We start from the raw sequence: 22,042 nt of genomic DNA, 5'->3' as shown, positions 1-22,042 counted from the left end.
TTTTGTTTTTTTGAGACAGTTTCACTCGTCACCCAGGCTGGAGTGCAATGGTGTGATCTCGGCTCAATGCAACCTCCACCTCCCAGGTTCAAACAATTCTCCTCTCTCAGCCTCCCAAGTAGCTGGGATTACAGGTGCCTGCCACCACACCTGGCTAAGTTTTGCATTTTTAATAAAGATGGGGTTTCACCAGGTTGGCCAGACTGGTCTCGAACTCCTGATCTCAGGTGATCTACCTCCCTCGGCCTCCCAAAGTGCTAGAATTACAGGGGTGAGCCACTGCACCTGGCCATTCAACAGCTTTTATTTATCTCTTATTATGTACTAGATACCTGTCTAGATATTAGGGCTAATACATGAATAAGATAGATAAAAATCTATTAGCCAGGCATCACACATGTAATCCCAGCTACTCAGTAGGCTGACACAGGAGAATCACTTGAACCCAGGAGGTGGGGGTTACAGCGAGCTGAGATCAGGCCACTGCACTCCAGCCTGGGCGACAGAGTGAGACTCCATCTCAAAAAAAGAAAAAAAAAAAAAAAGAACAGATAAAAATCTGTGCTCTCATGGAGCTAACATTTTAGGATTAAAAAAATACCGTATTTATTCATCTTTATTACATATTACATTTCAACATTTGATTGCAAAACTTATTACAAAGCTAGAGTGATCAAAACAGTGTGGGGTCCCCCCACAGCATAAAGACAGACATGCAGATCAAAGGAATAGAACAGAAAGCCCAGAAATAAATCCTTGCACATATGGTCAAATGATTTTCCACAAGGATGCCAAAATCATTTAATGGAGAAAGGACAACCTTTCCAACAATGGTGCTGGGAAAACTGGATATCCACATACAAAATGATGAAGTTAGACCCTTATATTAAGTCAAATACAGAAATTAGCTTAAAACATATAAAACACCTAAATTTAAGAGCTAAAACTATTAAATTTAAGAGCTAAAACTATAAAATTTTGGAAGAATACAGAGAGAAACATCTACATGATGCTGGGTTAGGCAATGATTTGATATGACACCACAGCATGGGCAACAAAATAGGTAAATTGGACTTCATCAAAAAAATTTAAACATCAAAGGACACTACCAAGAAAGTGAAAAGACAACATACAGAATGGGAGAAAATATTTACAAAGCATATATATATGATAAGGGATTAATATCCAGAATATATAAAGAACTCCTACAACTCACCGACAAAAAAACCACAATTGAACAAATTTTAAAACGGGCAAAGAATTCAAATAGACATGCCTCCAAAGAAGATACACCATGAAAAGCTGCTCAACATCACTAGCCTTTAAGGAAATTAAATCTAAACCACAATGAGATACCACTTCACACCCATTAGGATGGTTATGATTTCTTTTAAAGGGGGGAAATAATAAGCATTGGTGAGGATGTGGAGAATCCCAAACCCTGTACACTGCTGATGGGAATGTAAAATGGTGCAGCCACCATGAAAAGCTTGGCAGTTCCCTGAAAAGTTAAACACAGAATTACTATACAATCCAAACACTGTATGATGTAATTCTTATTCTTCCTCCTTTACAGCTAAGGTACTTTTCCCCTCTGTCTTCTTATGTTTTATTTACCTTTGATTTTCTGCAGTGTGATTATGATATGCCTAGATGTTGATTTTTTTCTTTTTGGCATTTATCCTGTTTGGTGTTTTCTGAGCTTCATGGATCTGTGGTTTAGTGTCTGGCATTAATTTGGGGAAATTCTCAGTCACAATTGCTTCAAATATTTTTGTTCTCATCTTCTGTTTCTGGTATTACCATTTACAAGTATGTTACATCTTCTGTAGTTGCCCCACACTTCTGGTATATTCTGTCCCATTTTTTTAGGTCATCTTTCTCTCTGTGCTTTCAGTTTTGGATGTTTCTGTTGGCATATCCTCAAGCTCAGAGGTTGAGTCCATCAAAAACATTTTTCATTTCTGCTAGTTTTTTTATCTCTAGTGTTTCTTTTTGATTCTTTCTCAAAATTTCCATCTCTCTGCTTGCACTGTCCATCTGTTCCTGCATGTTATCTACTTATGTTATCTACTTTTCCCATTAGAACCCTTAGCATATTAATCAGAGTTGTTTTAAATTCCCAGTCTGATAATTCCAACATCTCTTCCATATCAGAGTTCTGATGCTTGCTCCATTTCCTCAAACTGTTTTTGCTTTTTAATATGCCTCGTACTTTTTGTTGAAAGCCAGACATGATTACCCAGGAAAATAAACTAGTAAACAAGGCTTTAGTGTTGTGGTGGTAAGGTGTGTGTGTAGCAGGAAAGCATTCTATAGACCTATGATTAGGTCTCAGTCTTTCAGTAAGACTATACCCTTGGGCTCTGACCTTCACCACTGTGTCTCAGTCCCCACTCCCCTTGGGTGGAAAGATGACTAGAGGCGGCTGGAGTAAAGCACCTAACAAGTGGGATTTCTTCCTGAAACACATAAAAATCAATTACAGTATTACAACATATTAACGAAGTTGGGATGACATGATAATCCCAACTAATGGAGAAAAAGCATCTGACCTAATGCAACAACCTTTCAAGATAAAAACACTCAGTAAACTAGGAATAGAAAGAACTTTCTATACATGATAAAGGTCATATATGAAAAACCTATAGCTGACAGCATATTCAGTGGTGAAAGACTCAAAGTGTTTCCCCTACAATCAGGAACAGGACAATGATGCCCACTTTCACCACTTCTGTTCAACATGATATTGGAATTTCTAGCAAGAGCAGTTTGTCAAGATAAAGACAAAAAAGGAATCAAAGTTGGAAAGGAAGTAGGAAAATTATCTGTTTGTAGCTGGCATGATCTTAGCTGTAGAAAACCCTACATATTCCACACACCAAAAATATTAGAATAAATAAATGAGTTCACCAAGGCTGCAGGATACAAAACCAACACGCAGAACTTCTGGTTCTCAGTCTGGCATGCAAACAGCTTGGAAACCCTCATCCATCTTGACAACAAGTAAAAAGCTGAACAACCTGAAAATCAACAACTCTTCTTAGATTTGTCAGAGAATTGACGTCATAGGTCAAAACACTGTCTCCAGATTGGAGAGACAGACAGGCAGATAAAGAATCCCACCGTGCAAAGCAGAAACTCAGGAGAAGAAGCCTCTGCAGGACCACCAGTACCAGAGTAGGAACTAACCTAAACTATAATTAATGAATTGTTGGAGGCTCAGTGCCAACAAGTCTGAGAGTCAAAAACTCTATGGGGCCCAGTCTTAGCAGGCCCCCCCAGACATTCTTGTGAGTTTTATCTCCCGGGGCCCTCCCTGGTTCTCTCAGTGAGGACGGGAGAAAAATCCCCTCATGCTCCTGGCATAGGGAGGGGAAATGTTAGCCATTTTGAAATACCTCTAAAGCATTCTGTCCGTAACAAGGCCTGCCCAAAAGAGAAATTGTCTTACCAGAGTCTAACCTACTGGGATTTAATCAGGACCTAACTGACCTGGATTTGTGTTATAACTTCTTCAAAAATCAAAATTATAAACCAAAATTATAAATATCAACTCATGTAATTAGCTTTATCGGAGATCTTAATATCTTCATACACCTTCAAGTTATTGTCTAAGTATTCTTTCATTTCAACCTGCGGGTCTCCCTCTCATATTTCCTGTAGAGGTCTGGTGGTAATGAACTCCCTCGGCTTTCATTTATCTGGCAATGTCTTAATTTCTGCTTTATAGTTGAAGAATGGTTTTGCTGGATATAGAATTCGTGGTTTACAATTGTTTTCTTGCAGCACTTTAAATATTATCACCCCACTTCCTTCTGACCTCCAAGGTTTCTGGTAAAAATTCAGCTTATAGTTTTCTTGAAGATTAATTGTATCTGCTGAGTCACTTCTCTCTGGGTGCTTTTAAGAATTTCTCTTCGTCAAGTTTGATCACGTGTCTCAGTGTGAGTCTCTTTGGTTAATTCTACTTAGAGTCTAGTGAGATTCTCAGATTTGTGGGTCTATGCCCTTCATCAACTTTGGGGAGTTTATTCTTCATTATTTCTTAAAATAATCTTTCTGCCCCATATTTCTCCTCCTTCTAAAACTCCCACAATGCATATGATGGTCCACTTGTTAGTCCCATGAGTCGCTCAGACTCTGTTCACTTTTCTTCATTCTTTTTCTTTCTGCTCCTCAAACTTGGTAATCAATTGTCCTAACTTCTACTTTGCTAGTTCTTTCTTCTATCTGCATCAATCTGCTGTTGAACCCCTCTAGTAAATTTTTCATTTCAGTTATTGTATTTTCAGCTCCAAAATTTGTTTCATTTCTGTAATTTCCATGTCTTTATTGATAGTGTCCTTTTGTTCAGGGACTGTTTGCCTGATTGCCTTTAGTCCTTTGTCCATGTTCTCCCCTTAGGTGTTTGTGCATATTATAAAGAAATAGTCTTTGCTAGTAAGTCCAATACCTGTGCTGCCTCTGGGACAGTTTCTGTCAATCCATTTAGTTCCTTTAAATGAGCCATGTTTTCCTGCTTTGTTATTTTGTGTTGCTGTTGTTGATGCTGTTGTTGGAAATCTGGCATTTATTATAATACGGTTAACTCTGGAAATCAGATTGTCCCCCTCCCCCAAGATTTGCCGTTTTTTTAAAAAACATTATTGTTTAAGGCTGTAGTAGTCCATTTGAGACTCAGAAGACTATTCCTCTTCAAGTGTGGGCACTGAGGTTCCTTAATCTTGTGTTCAGCTATTATAAGAATATAATCAAGACTGTCTTAAGTGCCAAAAGCGGAAATAAACAAACACTACAACCCCCTCCCCCCCCCAAAAAAAGAGCATATTATTAGCCGCCTGAGTCTTTGGAGACTGGCTCTGTGCAGGGGTACTCCTTCATCTCTTAGCTAAGCTTATGCTGAATCTAGAGATCAGCCTGGGATGAATCTTAGTATCTTTTCAGGGCTTTTCTGATCATGTGTCTTGCCTGACATGAGCATGGCTTTCTATTTTCCTTCATACATATGGATGCTTTTGAGAGTCATAATTTCCTAAGAATCTCACCCAGCTTCTCCTCTGGGCCTTACAGGGCCTATTGTACATGTCCAGCCAGAATCTCTTCAGGCATCTGTAGGTTTATAGTCACTCTGTAGCTTTTACTAGCAGTGCCCACTGGTTTTACTGCCTGCTTCCCTGATCATACAAGACAGAGACAAGCACCTTGCATTAGGCCTTCAGGCATCCCCCAGAAAGGTTGGAATAGACATACACATTGATTTGCAAATAATGTCTGCTCTGTTCCCTCCGGTTTGAGAGGAAAGCTGGGGAATAGCTGTTGCCTCTTCAAGACCAAAGCAGCTACTATGCCAGGGAGAGGGTAGGGCAAGGGTGTGTAAAAATACCACAAATCTTTCCTACTGGTTTAAAGATGGCTCTTCTTGATTAGATGTTTGCTCGGTTGCTATAATCTTTGTTTGACTGATTTCAGAGCTTCTACAACGTTGGTTCAAATAGCTACTGGGTGATTTTTTAATTTTTCTGCTGGTGAACAGGAGCCTGGAACTTCCTAGTCCACCATTTTGCTGAGATCACTATAAGTTAACCTTGTCACTATTTTTTTTTTTTTTTTTTAGTAATTCTTATTCATCTTTGTATCTGATTCCCAACCATAATACCTAAGAACCCAAGAAGTTTCTGGAAAAGTTACTTATTTTAAGTAGGGGGAAAAGACACAGATAGTTTCAATACAATATGGCAAATGGCATGAGAGAAATCTACACCAATCCAAACATAGACTTGAGTTAGTGTCTTTGCTCTTTCAATGTTTCTTTGATAACGGAGCTCTCATTCTCACTGTAAGTTGGTAAACTGGCATTCTGGGCTTCTGTTTCCCCAGGATTTAATTGCTTCAGGTAGAACTAGCAAATGTGTTTTCAATCCAGAACTAGGCAGCTTAATCCAGGACAGAAGTAACTACTCGATGTGCTTATAATTCCATCTTCAAAACTCTTTTACATGCCAAAGGTATGAACTATCTGGGGCCCTGTTTTTAATACTCTTACTGACTTTTTTTTTTTTTTTTTTTTTTTTCAGAGACAGAGTCTCTGTAACTAAGGCTGGAGTGCAGTGGCACGATCTCGGCTCACTGCAACTTTCACCTCCCGTGTTCAAGCGATTCTCCTGCCTCAGCCTCCCGAATAGCTGGGACTGTAGGCGCCTACCACCACGCCCGGCTAATTTTTTGTATTTTAGTAGAGATGGGGTTTCACCATGTTGCCCAGGCTGGTGTCACACTCCTGAGCTCAAGCAATCTGCCCACCTTGGCCTCCCAAAGTGTTAGGATTACAGGTGTAAGCCATCACGCCTGGCCTCTTAGTGACTTTTAATATGATTTTGCACACTTCAATTTTTCTCAAATGTAAAATATTATTTAAAAACTTACCCTTCTTTCACCAATAACTGAAGACAAATAAGTTAAACATTTTAGAAGAGGGACCATTGATTATCATTATTCTACTTGCTATCTAGGTACCAATGACTTTCCAGAGGCCTAGAGAATAGCAAGTTTCAAATTTAAAGGCTTTAAATTTGAGACAGGAATTAAAGTTAAAGAAGGTCATAAGGGTGTGGATCTAATCCAATATGACTAGTGTCTTTATAAGAACTTGAAGAGAGGCTGGGCACGGTGGCTCACGCCTGTAATCCCAGCACTTTCGGAGGCCGAGGCAGGCGGATAACAAGGTCAGGAAATCAAGACCATCCTGGCTAACACTGTGAAACCCCGTCTCTACTAAAAATACAAAAAATTAGCCGGGCGTGGTGGCGGGCGCCTATAGTCCCAGCTACTTGGGAGGCTAAGGCAGGAGAATGGCGTGAACCTGGGAGGCGGAGCTTGCAGTGAGCCGAGATCGCGCCACTGCACTCCAGCCTGGGCTACAGAGCGAGACTCTGTCAAAAAAAAGAAAAAAAAAAGAACTTGAAGAGATACCAGGGATGTGCCTGCACAGGCAAAAGATGATATGAGGACACAGCAAGAAGGCAGTCACCTACTGGCCAAGGAGAGGCCTCAGGAGAAACCAACCCTGATTTTGGACTTCCCAGCCTGCAGTACTATGAGAAAATACATTTCTGCTGTTTAAGCCACCTCTTCATGGTATTTTGTTATGCAACTCCTAGTAAACTAATACGGAGGGGAATGGAAATGCATACAGAGCAAGAGAAAGATACAAAAAATGTAAAGACAGTATTTGCTAATGTATTAGTCCATTTTCACACTATAAAGAACTACCAGAGACTGGGTAATTTATAAAGAAAAAAGGTTTAATTGACTCACAGTTCCACAGGGCTGAGGAGGCCTCAGGAAACTTACAATCATGGTGGAAGGCATAGGAGAAGAAGGCGCCTTCTTCACAGAGCAGCCGGGAAAGGAGGAGAGAGACACAGCACACATGCACACGAGTGAGTGAGCACGTGGGGAACTGCCACACACTTTTAAACCATCAGATCTCATGAGAACTCACAATCATGAGAACAGCATGGGGGGAAGCCAACTCCATAATCCAATCACCTCCACCAGGGCCCCTTCCTTGACATGTGGAGATTACAATTTGAGATGAGATTTGGGTGGGACACACCGCCAAACCATATCATCTGACTTTACACCAAATACAGAAATTCTAAATTTTTGAGTACCAAAATATGCTTGAATTCACAGCTGACAAAGGCTGTTAAGTATTTTGTTCAATGACATTTAATCCCAGCTCAGAGAGAGATGAGTTCTGATGATACAGACTCTGGGGTCCACTCCCAAGGAGGCCTGTCTGTGCAGGTGAGCAGAAATAACAAAGGATTTCTAAAACCACATGGAATGGCATCCCCAGCTATACTAAGGAGAAGACTGGACCTCAGGCTGTTGTGTTCTCAAGTGATAATAACAATATATCATCAGCTCAGTTTCAGGCCAAGGCTAAAAAGCCCAAGAGGAAAACCTTTTTTCTTTCTTTTCCTTTTTTTTTTTTTAAACTGTAAGCAATACCCCAAAGACTGATTTCACTTTTATAAACAAAAAAACCACTGTTTGACTCACAGTGGGAGTCAATATGTGCTTTCTTAGAGGCACTTGGTTCCCAACAAGAAAGGCATGTCTGTTTGGACATCCAGTGCAGAGAGGAGTAAGAAGAGTCCTGAGAGTGCACAGGTGATGATGGAGAGGCCCCCGAATACTGACCGGCCTCACTTACTCTCTTCTGTTTCCTCTCTTCTATGCCTTTCTTAATATGATTCTAGGAGCAGCGGTTGTCACTCCATTCTCTGTTGTGCCTACTTGTTAGAAATATATTAAACTAATTCTGTATTTATTTTCAAAAGCATCAAGTTTTATTTTGTTTTGAGATGGAGTCTCACTCTGTCTCTCAGACTGGAATGCAGTGGCATAATCTCAGCTCATTGCAACCTCCACCTCCGAGGCTCAAGTGATCATCCTGCCTGAGCCTCCAGAGTAGCTGGGACTACAGATATGTGCCACCACGTCCGGCTAATTTTTTGTATTTTTAGTAGAAACAGGTTTCACCATGTTGGCCAGGCTGGTCTCAAACTCCTGACCTCATATGATCCACCTGCCTTGGCCTCCCAAAGTGCTGGGATTACAGGCGTGAGCCACCACACCCGGCCAAAAGGCATCAAGTTTTAAAATGACTCACTGCAATGGCATTAGTTCTTATTCTTGAAACCAGGGCCATCAGACATCACAGTTCCAGAGGTAGGGAAGGAAGTGAAAATGATTCAGGTTAGTTCCTTAGGGTCACTCTTCAAGACAGTCAGAGCAAGTGGTATCATTTCCAATTTACAACTGATGATGTGGCCAAGTGGCTTGCCTATAGTCCACAGCCAAGTGATGGAGCCAGCACTTCAAGCTGTGTCCTTAAACTCCACGTCTAACACTCTCCCTATTACATTCTGATGCCTACAATTCTTCTTCTTCCTATGACTTCATGAAAGAGATTAACTACACACTTTGGTGTTTTGTTTTTATTGTGTGCATGCTTGACCAGAAACGTGGCAAGAGATAATAAAGTTTGATAATTCCTTCTCTATAATCTAGCCACTTATTTCTCAAATGCTAAGTGACACTAAGATGGTCCAAAGGCAAAGCTATCCTACAATGCATCAGTGCCAGTTTATCTGTCACAATGACAGAGAAGGAGAAGTTATTGTTATCCTTAAGGCCAGAACTAGGTATTGAACAGCTAATAATCAGTGGGATTTACAGTGGAGACAAAATTCGGATCCAGAGTTTAGACGGAAGACAGTTTTACTTCCAGATTCATGCCCCTTGCCATGCACAGTGGCATCTAGCACAGTTTTCTACATAGGAAGACCTGACCAAGAAACTGACTTTGCTATCCTAGCTCTGTCACAGACTTCCTGAATCATCTCCAACTCACAGTCCTCAGCAAAATCCCTCCCTATCTGTGTGCTCATGTTTGAACCACACTAATAAAGAGGCTCAGGCAACATGCACTTCCGTATAAAAAGTAACCCAGTTCTGAAGCCTGCCTTGAAGCATGTAGAAACGTGGGTTGCCCTAAGATAAACAGCACAGGCATGTACCAGTCAGGAGGTTTTCCTCTCAGCTCTCAGCAACAGATGACAAAGTCATGCATATAAACAAATCTGCAAGGCACTGCAGCATGGGCAAGACAGAGGATGACAAAGAGTGATGGCAGGGATGGAGCGCGCTGTGGCCATCCATCTGCATATGAGTCACCACCTCTGAACAACGGCCTTTTCCTCATTTGTTTAGAGAGCCTCAGCAAAGCAAATGCAGGGTAGAGAGCCAGAGGACCCTGGGATCAATTTCTAAGTTTCACTGTCATCTGGTTAAGTAACTAGGCTCAAGTATTACTAGCATTCCACCTTTATGGACAGTTGTCCACAAGGAAAATATATGCTTTTCCTGGGAAGACAAGGGTGGGACAGGGAAGGGATGCCATAGGAAAACCTACCAGCTATACAGAGCACAAATTTTCACACATGAGGAGCCAGCCAATCAGCAGTGTGCAGAGAGAGAAGGACAGAGACAAGTGAGACCTTTAGTTTCACAAAGAGCATGATTTTGACATAGAGCAAGTGTGAAGGTACGCTGCTTCCCGTAGATCAGTTGACTATTCTGCTGAAGAGGAAAATGAACCCATTGGGGTGCTTTTTCTGAATAGGCCTGTCAACCAGCTGTAGGACTGATGTCTAATGTAGAGAAAGAACAAAGCAGACACTGTGCTTTCTCCTACCAACATTCTGATAAGTAGCAAAGCAGGAAGGAGCTACAGGGTGAGCACACAGTGCTGCTGGGACTTGAACGAGCTGTACATTCTCCTGAGTATTGTCGGGGCTCACATTCTGTGCTGTGTCTCACAGCACCTTCTCAACACCGATTCGGCTTCCCAGCATCCATCGATGGAAAGATGACTACACTCACGTCCCAGACAGGGGATCGGATGCTAGCAAGGTCAATGGCTACAAGTACAAAGTAAAAACCAGAAGCTGGGAGTTTTGCCTCTTAGCCCCTACTTCTTGCTTTATTTTATAATCTTATAAGAAGAAATACAATATTAAAATCTACCCAGAACTAAAAAAGAAAGCGACAAATAAAGTGGGAAGAGGTTCTGTACGAAAAGGAAAACGTGAATCAGACCCTGAACCCTAAAACGAGACCCCATTGTTTGAGTAAAACCCTATCTTGGATGAGTTTGCAAGGGAAGTGACCTAAAAAAAGCCTCTGACATGATGTGCAGCTGGCACTGTCATCTTCAACACAGCCATCTCTTCCTTCCAGGGAAGATGTGGAACTAAGTTGAGAGAGAGAAGAGGGAGCGGGACCTGCTTTCGGCTGCGCGTGCAGCGGTGGTGGCGGCGGCACGATGGGCCGAGCTGTAACCGTTGTCCGTCCGGAAGCGGCTGGAGCGGCAGCGGCGGCCGGGCACCTCGGGAGGCGACACCACGGGGCAGCGGGGGCAGCGGTGGCTGCAGCGGGTGTCGCGCGCTGAGGCTGGGGGGTGTCGTAGCCGCGGCCGCGCAGAGGTAACTGAGGGCAGAGGCGCCTCCTCGCTCCCGCCATCGCCGGACTTCAATGCCCAGTCCCAAGCTCGCCAGCGTTTTTCGTTGGAATATACGTTGCACATTTATGGTGATTCTGAGTGTGAGAGCAGACTTCTGCCAGGCTCAGCACAGCGCTTTCACTGACAAGCTTAGAGGTTCTATGTGCCATAATTAACATTGCCTTGAAGACTCCTGGACAGAGAGACCGGCCTTAGAAATAGTTGGCTTTTTTTTTTTATTGCAAGCATATTTTAATGACTCCGGTAAAATTAAGCATCAAGTAAACAAGTGGAAAGCGACCTACACTTTTAACTTGCCTCACTAGTGCCTAAATGTAGTAAAGGCTGCTTATGTAGTTGGGTTTTTTTGGAGTCCGAAGGTATCCATCTGCAGAAATTGAGGCCCAAGTTGAATTTGGATTCAAGTGGATTCTAAATACTTGGCTTATCTTGAAGACAGAAGCTTCATAAGGAATAAACAAGTTGAATAGAGAAAACACTGATTGATAATAGGCATTTTAGTGGTCTTTTTAATGTTTTCTGCTGTGAAACATTTCAAGATTTATTGATTTTTTCACTTTCCCCATCACACTCACATGCACACTCACATTTTTTGCCATAATGAACCGTCCAGCCCCTGTCGAGATCTCCTGTGACAACATGGCGTTTTCTTGTAACTCACAACCCTACCAATGCTACTCTCAACAAGTTCCCAGAGAAACTTAAGAAGTATGGAGTGACGACTTTGGTTCGAGTTTGTGATGCTACACATGATAAAGCTCCAGTTGAAAAAGAAGGAATCCACATTCTAGATTGGCCATTTGATGATGGAGCTCCATCCCCTAATCAGATAGTAATTGATTGGTTAAACCTGTTATAAACCAAATTCTGTGAAGAGCCAGGTTGCTGTGTTGCAGTGCATTGTGTTGCGGGATTGGGAAGGGCACCTGTGCTGGTTGCACTTGCTTTGATTGAATGTGGAATGAAGTACAAAGATGCAGTCCAGTTTATAAGACAAAAAAGAAGGGGGACATTTAATTCCAAACAGCTGCTTTACTTGGAGAAATACCGACCTAAGATGCGATTACGCTTCAGAGATACCAATGGTCATTGCTGTGTTCAGTAGAAAGAAATGTAAATGAAGGCTGACCTGATTGTGGCATTTAGAGGGAACTCTTGGTACCTGGAAATGTGAATCTGGAATCTTACCTGTGTCATCAAAGTAGTGATGGATTCACTACTCCTCAACCACTCTCCTCATGACTGGAACAAAAGCAAACAAAAAAGAAATCTCTCTATAAAATGAATAAAATGTTTAAGAGAAAGAGAAAAGGAATTAATTCAGTGAAGGATGATTTTGCTCCTAGTTTTGGAGTTTGAATTTCTGCCAGGATTGAATTATTTTGAAACCTCCTGTCTTTTTAAACTTTTTCAAAATAGGTCTCTAAGGAAAACCAGCAGAACATTAGCCTGTGCAGAACCATCTGTTTGGGGAGCACACTCTTCATTATGCTTGGCACACAGATCTCCCTGTGGTGGGATTTTTTTCCCTCTTTTGCGGGGGGAGGGGTGGTGGTATATTTTTCCCCTCTTTTTTCCTTCCTCTCCTACATGTCCCCTTTTCCCCTGATCCAAATTGTAGATGGAATAGAAGCCCTTGTGGCTGTAGATGTGCGTGCAGTCTGGCAGCCTTAAGCCCACCTGGGCACTTTTAAACAAACAAACAAACAAACAAATAAATAAATAAATAACAGCAGTGACATATAGATATATGACCCAGGTGGTTTTTGGTCTTTACTGATGAAAAGATGTTCATGTTAGTTTCTTTTCCTCAAAACCCTATCTAATACCAGGCAAAGTAGCCAAGAGCCTTTTGTTTTGTTTTTATTTTGATAAATTAGTGGGGAAATGGCATTTTAAGAGGAGTCTCTTCTCAAAGAAGTTAGCTGAGAGTCGAATTCTTCTCTTCCCTAACCAGTGAAGCTAAGTGGATATCCCAGAAACCTGTCTTCTAAAAGGGAGGACTCCAGGCCATCAACAAAGATGTCCAGGCAGTGGGTGTACTTTCTACACCCTGTACAATTGTGGGCTGTAGCGTTACTCTGATTTTCTGTCTAGTATCAGAGAATGCTGGTAGCTTAAAATTTTTATTTTGGGACTTGTACTGTGAATTTTCAGGAACGGTCAAAGAAGTAGCAGCAAATTCACATATTTTCGACTTGAGAAATGCTTGTGGTGTTCTCCAAACTGCCCCCTACATGTAAAGTTCAGTTTAACCACTGATTGCCTTGTTATTACTAGGTTGAGATTAAAAAAAATCCCTGGTTTAAAACCAACAACGATGCCTAGTGAGTATGTGTCCACAGGCTATAATGGTAGAAGAGAGACATCGGGCCACCCAGTGAGTAGCGAAGGGACTGTGTTGCTTGTGAAGCAGTGTAGTAGCATTTTTGCAGATTCTTTGCTGAGTTTACTGTACTGATCTAGAAAAGCTGTTTTTCTGCTTTGTGGAAGGCAGTTACGATCAGGCTGCGTGGACAAAGCAGGTAGAGGGGCACCATCAGGGGCTCTTGCACTATTTTCACCTCTAAATATTACATTCTCAGTAGTGCCCTGCTTCTAAGGCTCTGAATACAGGCTTAAAGTCATCTTATCCTGCTGGAATTTGCTGTGCAGAGCCATAAGCCTCCCATTTTGTTAGCGTCAGCTAGGCCAGTAGGAACAGACCGGGACCTTGTCTCACACTGATGATACCTCAAATGTTGGCCGGCTATGTGAACTGCCTATTTCCTATTGCTGGAGTTTTGATTTTTAACTAAATGCAAATCTGTAGATTCTCTCTTCTCCCATCCCAGAAACAAAACAAAATAATGCTTTCTGAAATTGTTTCTAGGACTTAAAAGTAAAAAATAATGGTATATGCAAAATTCTTTATTTCAAAACACAACAATAGATTCCATTAATATAGACTCAAGATCAAAACAGCACACGTGCTAAGCGGAGATAGACAGTGTTGACTCCAAAGGTTTTGATCAATACCATAACAAGCCTTTTCCCTTTGACATACTCTGAATTTTGTTGTTTGGGGGGAGGGTGTGTGTGTGTGTGTGTGTGCGTGCGCACATGCATGCAGTGTCCATCAGTATCAGTGCCTGCCCAAGTTAGGAAAATTACATTCCTGGTTCTGTATTGAGGAGAAGGATGTATAAAGCAACATGAAACATTAGCCCTCATTTTGTTTTAAAGACTAATGTTAATTGTTCTCAAAACTGGATTTTCCTTAAAATTAAAGCAGTTTTTTTTCTTTTGGATTTAATGAAGTATTGCTAGTTGAAGCCAGTTTGACATAGAGAGATGTCAGATTGATTTGAAAGGTGTGCAGCCTGATTTAAAACCAAACCCTGAACCCTTTTAAAGAACAACAAATTTTACACGCTCAAAAAAAAAAAAAAAAAAAAAAAGAGGGAGCTGGCAGATGGGAATGATAAGGCAGGGGAGGAAATGAGGAAATACTGACTCGCTTCTGTTCACAATGGCCTTCCCAGCTCACACAGCTCCTCCGATTCTTCTCTGGAACTACTGTGTTCTATTTCCCCTTCCCTTTCCTAATTTGGAACAATTTTAGCAGCTGTGGACAACAACTGCAGTTTCTTATTTCAGTTTTGAGAGACCTTCTGGAAACTCTGCCAGAGTCTGGGGATCTGATGCCAGACAAGTTATATGACAATCACTTCACTTGTTTAAAATACCATTTCCCAACCCACCTCCTCATGCCCTGGAGCACAGCCCCCCAGCTCTAACTCAACAGGCTGGGAAAGGTCTGGATCTGCACTTTCCCCAGCCTCCGGAGTGACGCTATGCACAGCCCCATTTGGGATGCCCTACTAAGGCACTCCTTCTGTGGGGGCCAGACCAGCATCTGGGGCTGGTGCACAGAAACACAGCTCTGTTGTTGAGCATGAGGGTGATGCCTGCCTGCCTTTACTATTCTGAAGTTACTGGCTATAAAATGCTTCTACAGCTTCAGGCAAAAAGAACTAATAATATAAAATATTATTAAAACAATACATTTAAGCCATAACAGATGTTGAGGTAATGTTAGTCTCAGCCCACAAATTTCCTGATTCCATAGTGGCTGGCCCATTTTGATGGATTTTTCTAAGAGTTTTCACATAATGGTGTGAGCATCCTGAAGCAGAGTGAGGGTCCATGAAAAACTGAACTCCCAGATTCGTCAAGGTCTGAACGTGCAAACTCCCTGTCCTCTTCCCTTGTGGGAGCAAAACTCATCGGAATACCAGAGCAGGCCTCTTGACTCATGAACAGAATGCTGGGGCACTGGGAGACAGGAGGCTTCCAACATGAACAATGGCTACTAACATTTAACTGCAGAGATGCTAAGAGAGAAAAATCAATGGTTGTCTTAGCTTTCCACGAAAAATTAAATTAATTTGGGTTTATACTCACTGCAGTAAGCCAAGAAGGAAAAGAAGTTCTTTTAGAAAATGTTTCCACTCTGAATCTGATGTGTTGCTCACTAAGAACTAGTTTATGCACGTCTGGCTCTCTAAAGAGTTATATTTAGCTTGCTGGCATTCTGTCCACTTTGTCTCTTGCTCAAAAGACACTTTTCCTTGACCAGGACTCACGTCAGCATGCACTACTGCGAGGCTGCACTAGCCGCTGAGGCTCAGGCCTAAACATACAACGGCGGTGCAGGCTTTCTAGTGGAGAAAGGCTGCGTGTTTACCCTTCACAGCAGACCACTGCTGTACCGCTGCTTAGGAGAGTCTACCTTAGAGAAGTATATATCCCATAAAATAGCATCTTTGCAACAATGTCTTAGTTCCTTAACCAAGTTTTTAAGGAATTTAAGAGAAAGTAGGGGGTGGGGGGTGGATAAAGAACACACATCAGCATTTTACAGACCCACTTACCCATACACACAGCAAAGTATATATAGTAAATCCATCAAATATGGGTCCTGACAAGAGCACAGCCAGCTGAAGTCCCAGTTATATTTTGTGACCTGGCTTAACTAAATGGTTATATACAAAACAGACCATTGAAAATAAAAGTATAAAAAGACCCAACCAAGTATCATGGAATTCCAAATAAACCCGGCTGTGATGGTTAATTTTATGTGTCAACTTGGAGGGTTTTATAGATGAGATTAACATTTAAATTTGTGAACTTTTCGTAAAGCAGACTGCCCTCCATAATGAGGGCGGGTCTCACCTGAGTATTTAAATAAAACACAAAGACTGGCCTCCTCTCCAAGAGGAAACTTCTCCAGCAGAGACTGCCCTGCAGACTTCGCTGGTATCATCGACTCTCCTGGGTCTCCAGCCTGCTAGCCCATACTGCAGATTCTGAACTCACCAGCTTTCTTAATTGTGTGAGTCAATTCCTTATAATACATCTCTAGCTCTCTATCTCCTAATAGTTCTGTTTCTCTGGAGAACCCTAAATACTAATACTCTGGCAATGGCACTTCTTAAAAGAAAAATATTAAGTCATTTCACTGTATAGATATTCTATGAAAAGCTCTTCCAGTGGCAATCCTAAAAGCTGAGTCAGAGCAGTACCATGTAACACCCCAGGGTTAAGCCAGCAGGAAGACCTCAAAGCACATGCTATTTCTTTGAGTATACAAGGTTTTCTTTCTATTTGATTCTATCATTTCCAAACCCAAACCATCAAACATTTCTTGCCAGTCGTGCTGGCTCATGCCTGTGATCCCAGCACTTTGGGAGGCCGAGGAGGGCAGATCACTTGAGATCAGGAGTTTGAGACCAGCCTGGTCAACATGGCAGAACCCTGTCTCTACTAAAAAAAAATACAAAAATTAGCCGACGTGCTTGCTTGACCCCAGGAGGAAAGGCTGCAGTGAGTCGAGATCGTGCCACTGCATTCCAGCCTGAGCAACAAAAGCAAGACTCTGTATCAAAAAAAAAAAAAAAAAAAAAAAGATTTCTTGAGCACAAATCTCATTAATCCAGTCAGATAACACCAGAGTAAAACTCCACCTAGCAGCCACCTTAAATAGAAGTGTTTGAAGAAACGGCTACCCTGGAAAGACCGTTAACCAACCCCCCTCCCATCTGCAATTGAAAGGCTTTTAAAGTATAAGTGGAAAGTCCAGGATTATCATGGGGAGGAAATTATTGCCATGTTAATCGAAGCTATGAGGAAAGACAAAAGAGAAAGGGAATGGCTGGGTCTTATATACACTTTCACCATCAAATCACCAAGTAAAAACATGGATAAAATATCAAAAAAGCAGTAGTGGCAGGGAGAGAGGAGGAAGAGTAAAGGCAGGGTGAAGGCAGCAGAGCAGACAAGGTTGGGTTTGGTGGGACATAGGCAGGGGGAAGCCGGAGGACAGAGAGAGGACAGAGAGGAGGAAGTGAGAATAGCCTGAATGACAGCACCACTTCTATTGTAGTGGTGCAATGACTTCCCAGTGTTTTCAGTAACTCAGTGAGAACCTGTGCAATGGAGATGGAACTGTATGGCACTTGGCTTGACTCACCATGGGCTCAGTTCTACACTGAAATAATGGAAATATAAAAATGATGGGTGGAGGGAGGGTCACCATCTTTGCATGAGCCTGGCACTGTCACTTTTTCTAACTGCAGACCAGTCAGACCAATTATAAAATATTCTTGGCTCTAAAGCACAGATGAACACATAAAATCCTCCTGCCTGTTGCCATGAGACCCATCTTAGAGGTACTGAGGCATGACAAATGTGTATGACTAAACACAGAACATGTGTCAAGGCATATTCTTGTTCAGTAAAATAACTCATTTGGAAATACATTATCCCTAACATTTGCCCTGAGCATAAGACCTTGGCATGAAGCTACTTTATGTGTGAGCCCAGTCCCATAAACACTATTTACATGTTGATTACAGATTCTGGTATCAGAATTCCAAGAGAGGAATGTGTGCTCTCATATGCTACAGAAAAATAATTCAAAGTTACACCTGCATTCCAGCTGCAGACATTCTGCATTAACCCCCATCCAGCATAGCCTCTTTAGGGCTCACAGTACCCTTTGGAGGTACATGGAACTAGCCTTCACTGTTAACTTGAAGACAGTGCAGGAGTGATCACCCTTCTTCAGAATCTGAATGGATGAGCTACTTCAGGAACCGAACTTGAAAACATAAGGGAATTTCACCTATCAAAGACCACAGCATGGAAGATAGGGACCAGTTATTTGTTTGCTTTGTTTTACTCCACTGTCATATCCCACTGTCATATCAACAAGAGGAAACATATTCAAGCTGCAAAACCTGGGCTTTAGGTTTAACATGTTAAAGGAAAAATAAATACGCTATAAAATATTCCAATGGTAACTGGGATGCTGAAGGAAAGTGGAAGGGGTGGTGGTCTTTACAAAACAGTTAAATTTTGAGATGTTCACATTAGTTTTAGTGCAGTCTCTCCTGAGGTAGAACAGACTGCAAACTACTAAGTAGTTCTCTCTCATAAGGGAAGACATCAAGACAGCTTTACTTCTTCCCCTCCAATTTGGATTTTTTTTCTTTTTTTTAGATGGAGTTTTTTGTTCTTGTCACCCAGGCTAGAGTGCAATGGCGCGATCTCAGCTCAGTGCAACCTCTGCCTCCTGGGTTCAAGCGATTCTCCTGCCTCAGCCTCCCGAGTAGCTGGGATTACAGGTGCCCACCCCCACCCCCGGTTATTTTATGTATTTATTTATTTATTTATTTTTGTAGTTTTAGTAGAGACAGGGTTTCACGATGTCAGGCTGGTCTCAAACTCCTGACCTCAGATGATCCACCCACCTCAGCCTCCCAAAGTGCTGGGATGACAGGCGTGAGCCACCATGCCCGGCCATGGATTTTTTTTAAGTTTCTTTTTCATGCCTGGTTGTATTGGCTAGAACCTCCAATATGGTGTTGAGTAGAAATGGTGTGAGCAGATATCCTTGTCTTGGTTAAACAAAAAACTATAAATACATTGTAGGTAATGACAGCCAAGTTTCTCACTGTCAAAGAATGAATACGCAAGGGGAAAATGCTAGAATTAACCGTGTAGTGCTGAATTTGAGTCAGAGATACCAGTATAAACTAATGTTTATTTTAACATAGATACAAATAGAGAAATAGTATACATTATGTGTGTACACATGGATATAAATACACGTATCTCCTAGCCTTGTCCACCGAGAGCCTAGAAGCAGTGACACCTGATGACCAAAAGCATTTCTAGTACCCAGGCCTAGTTTCCTATATACCATTCTCTAGTAAAAGGAATCAGTGCTCCCTGAAAAATGGCTGATTCTAGGACAGGGAAAATACAAGACAAGCCTGGAGCACCCTGTAGTGTCAGAAAGTAAGAAAGTGCTAAAAAACAAACAACAAAAAATCCCAGCCACCTGAAAGAGCTTGCAGTGGCCAATGCTGGAAGATTTTAAGAAAAAAAAAAAATAATGATACTATTGGATTATAATACAAAGAATACAATACCCATAAATCCATATTCATATGCATAAATGATGAATAAGCAAATAAATGAGACAGAGGCCAAATTTTCTTTACATGAGAATTACAGTGAACAAATGTAGAAAGAATAAGGGAAATAGGAAATAATCATTAGAACACAATAGTAATAACTGCTGTAGGAAACATCCACTAATGACTGCCAAAATTCATGGAAAAACTTTATCAGAATACTTGAATAGCCTCATAATATCTGATCCACCAAAATATTTATTAATTATTGTGGTAGTTTTAGCATACATCCACAAATTCTCTGATTCTCCTCCCTCCAGGAAGTGAAGCTTAATTCCCATCGCCTTGAGTGTGGGCTGAACTCCCAAAACATAGAAAGGGAAAAAGAAACATAGTAACTTTACAGTGGAGAAACCTTGCAGACACTACCTAAACCTAGTGATCAGGGTAGCAATACCAGCAACATGTCATGATGATATTATATACCCTTTGATATGATGAGAAGGGCACTGCACTTTTATGGTATCTATCCCCTCCTCCAATTTTTTATTTATTTATCTATTTTGAGACACGGTCTCATTCTGTCACCCAGGCTTGAGTGTAGTGGTGCAATCATGGCGTACTGCAGCCTCAAACTCCTGGACTCAAACCATCTTCCCACCCTGGCCTTCTGAGTAGCTGGGACTACAGGTGTGTGCCACTATGCCTTGCTAATTTTGTTTTTTCTTTTTTTTTAAGAGACAGGATCTCACATGTTACCCAGGCTGGTCTCAAGGTCCTGGGCTCAAGTAATCTTCCCACCTCATTCTCCAAAAGTGCTGGGATTACAGGCATTAGCCGCACAGCACCTGACCCCCTCCCCCAATCTATAAACCAAGTCTAATCATGAGAAAACATCAGATAAACTCAAATTGAAGACTTTCTGCAAAACACCTAACCACTACTCTTTAAAGATATCAAGGTCATGAGTTATAGCTAATAAACCAACAAAAAAGACAAAATAGAGTTCCCAATAGAAAAGAAGGCATAAAAAGAACAAAAGGAGAACAAAGAACAGATGAAACAAAGGAAAACAAATGCAAGAGAAAAGACTTACACCTAACTATATTAGTAAACACAATGTAAATAGTCTAAACATCCCAATTAAATGGCAGATATTGTTAGATTAGATTTTCTCCTAAAAAAGCAAGGCAACGTTAAATATAAAGATACAAAGCTTCAAAATAAAAGGATGAAAAAAGATATACTATGTTAATACTAGCCAAAAGAAAAGTGGAGTGGCTGTATTAGTATCAAAGTATATTTCAGAGCAAAGAATATTACCACAGATAAAAAAGGTTAGTTCATAATGATAAAGGAAGTCATTTCACAAAAATAAATTTAAAAATTGATACAGAGGTCAATTCATCAAAAGAACATAAAAATTCTAAACATGTATGTACCTAGTAACAGAGCTTCAAAATATATTACACAAAAACTGAAAAGAACTGCAAGGAGAAATAAACAAATCTTTTTTTGTAAATTATAAACAAATTTTTTGTTGGAGATTTCAACACTTCTCTCAATAGCAGAACAAGTGGACAAAAAATCAGTAAGAATGCTGATTTTTTAAAATTCTATTGACTGACTTGACCTACTTCACATTTATAGAACACCTTACCCAAAGACAGGAGAATACATATTTTTGACAAGTGCAAATGGGACATTTACCAAGGTAGACCATATTCCAAGCCATAGAACAAATCACAATACATTTTAAAAGATTCAAGTCATACAAAGTTTGTTTTCCGACCACAGTGAAATTAAAATAGAGATCAGTACAGAAAGGCATCTGAACAATCCTAATGTTTGGAAACTAACACATTTCTCAATAATCTGTAAGTCAAAGAAGAAATCAAAAGGGAAATTATAAAGTGTTTTAAAATGGTACTAGTACCAAAACAGAGATATAGACCAATGGAATACAACAGAGCCCTCAGAAATAATACCACACATCTACAACCATCTGATCTTTGACAAACCTGACAAAAACAAGAAATGGGGAAAGGATTCCCTATTTAACAAATGGTGCTGGGAAAACTGGCTAGCCATATGTAGAAAGCTGAAACTGGATCCCTTCCTTACACCTTATACAAAAATTAATTCAAGATGGATTAACATGTTAGACCTAAAACCATACAAACCCTAGAAGAAAACCTAGGCAATACCATTCAGGACATAGGCATGGGCAAGGACTTCATGTCTAAAACACCAAAAGCAATGGCAACAAAAGCCAAATTTGACAGATGGGATCTAGTTAAACTAAAGAGCTTCTGCACAACAAAAGAAACCACCATCAGAGTGAACAGGCAACCTACAGAATGGGAGAAAATTTTTGCAATCATCTCATCTGACAAAGGGCTAATATCTAGAATCTACAAAGAACTCAAATTTACAAGAAAAAAAACAACCTCATCAACAAGTGGGCAAAGAATATGAA

The 22,042-nt window shown here is 41.0% G+C and overlaps 1 protein-coding gene and 1 pseudogene across 1 annotated transcript in view; one reads left to right on the top strand and one right to left on the bottom strand.

The window, feature by feature from the left end:
- Window positions 1–22,042, bottom strand: part of JAM3 (junctional adhesion molecule 3) — a 75,972-nt gene that overhangs the window by 15,267 nt on the left and 38,663 nt on the right. The gene's annotated exons all lie outside the window — the stretch shown is intronic.
- LOC116477186 (protein tyrosine phosphatase type IVA 2-like) lies at window positions 10,944–12,992 on the top strand (annotated as a pseudogene).

Source organism: Hylobates moloch, unplaced genomic scaffold, assembly GCF_009828535.3.
Source record: "Hylobates moloch isolate HMO894 unplaced genomic scaffold, HMol_V3 SCAFFOLD_11, whole genome shotgun sequence".
NCBI classification, from domain to species: domain Eukaryota; kingdom Metazoa; phylum Chordata; class Mammalia; order Primates; family Hylobatidae; genus Hylobates; species Hylobates moloch.
The sequence above is the reverse complement of the archived record's forward strand: the minus strand, read 5'-3'. Positions and strand labels throughout refer to the sequence as shown.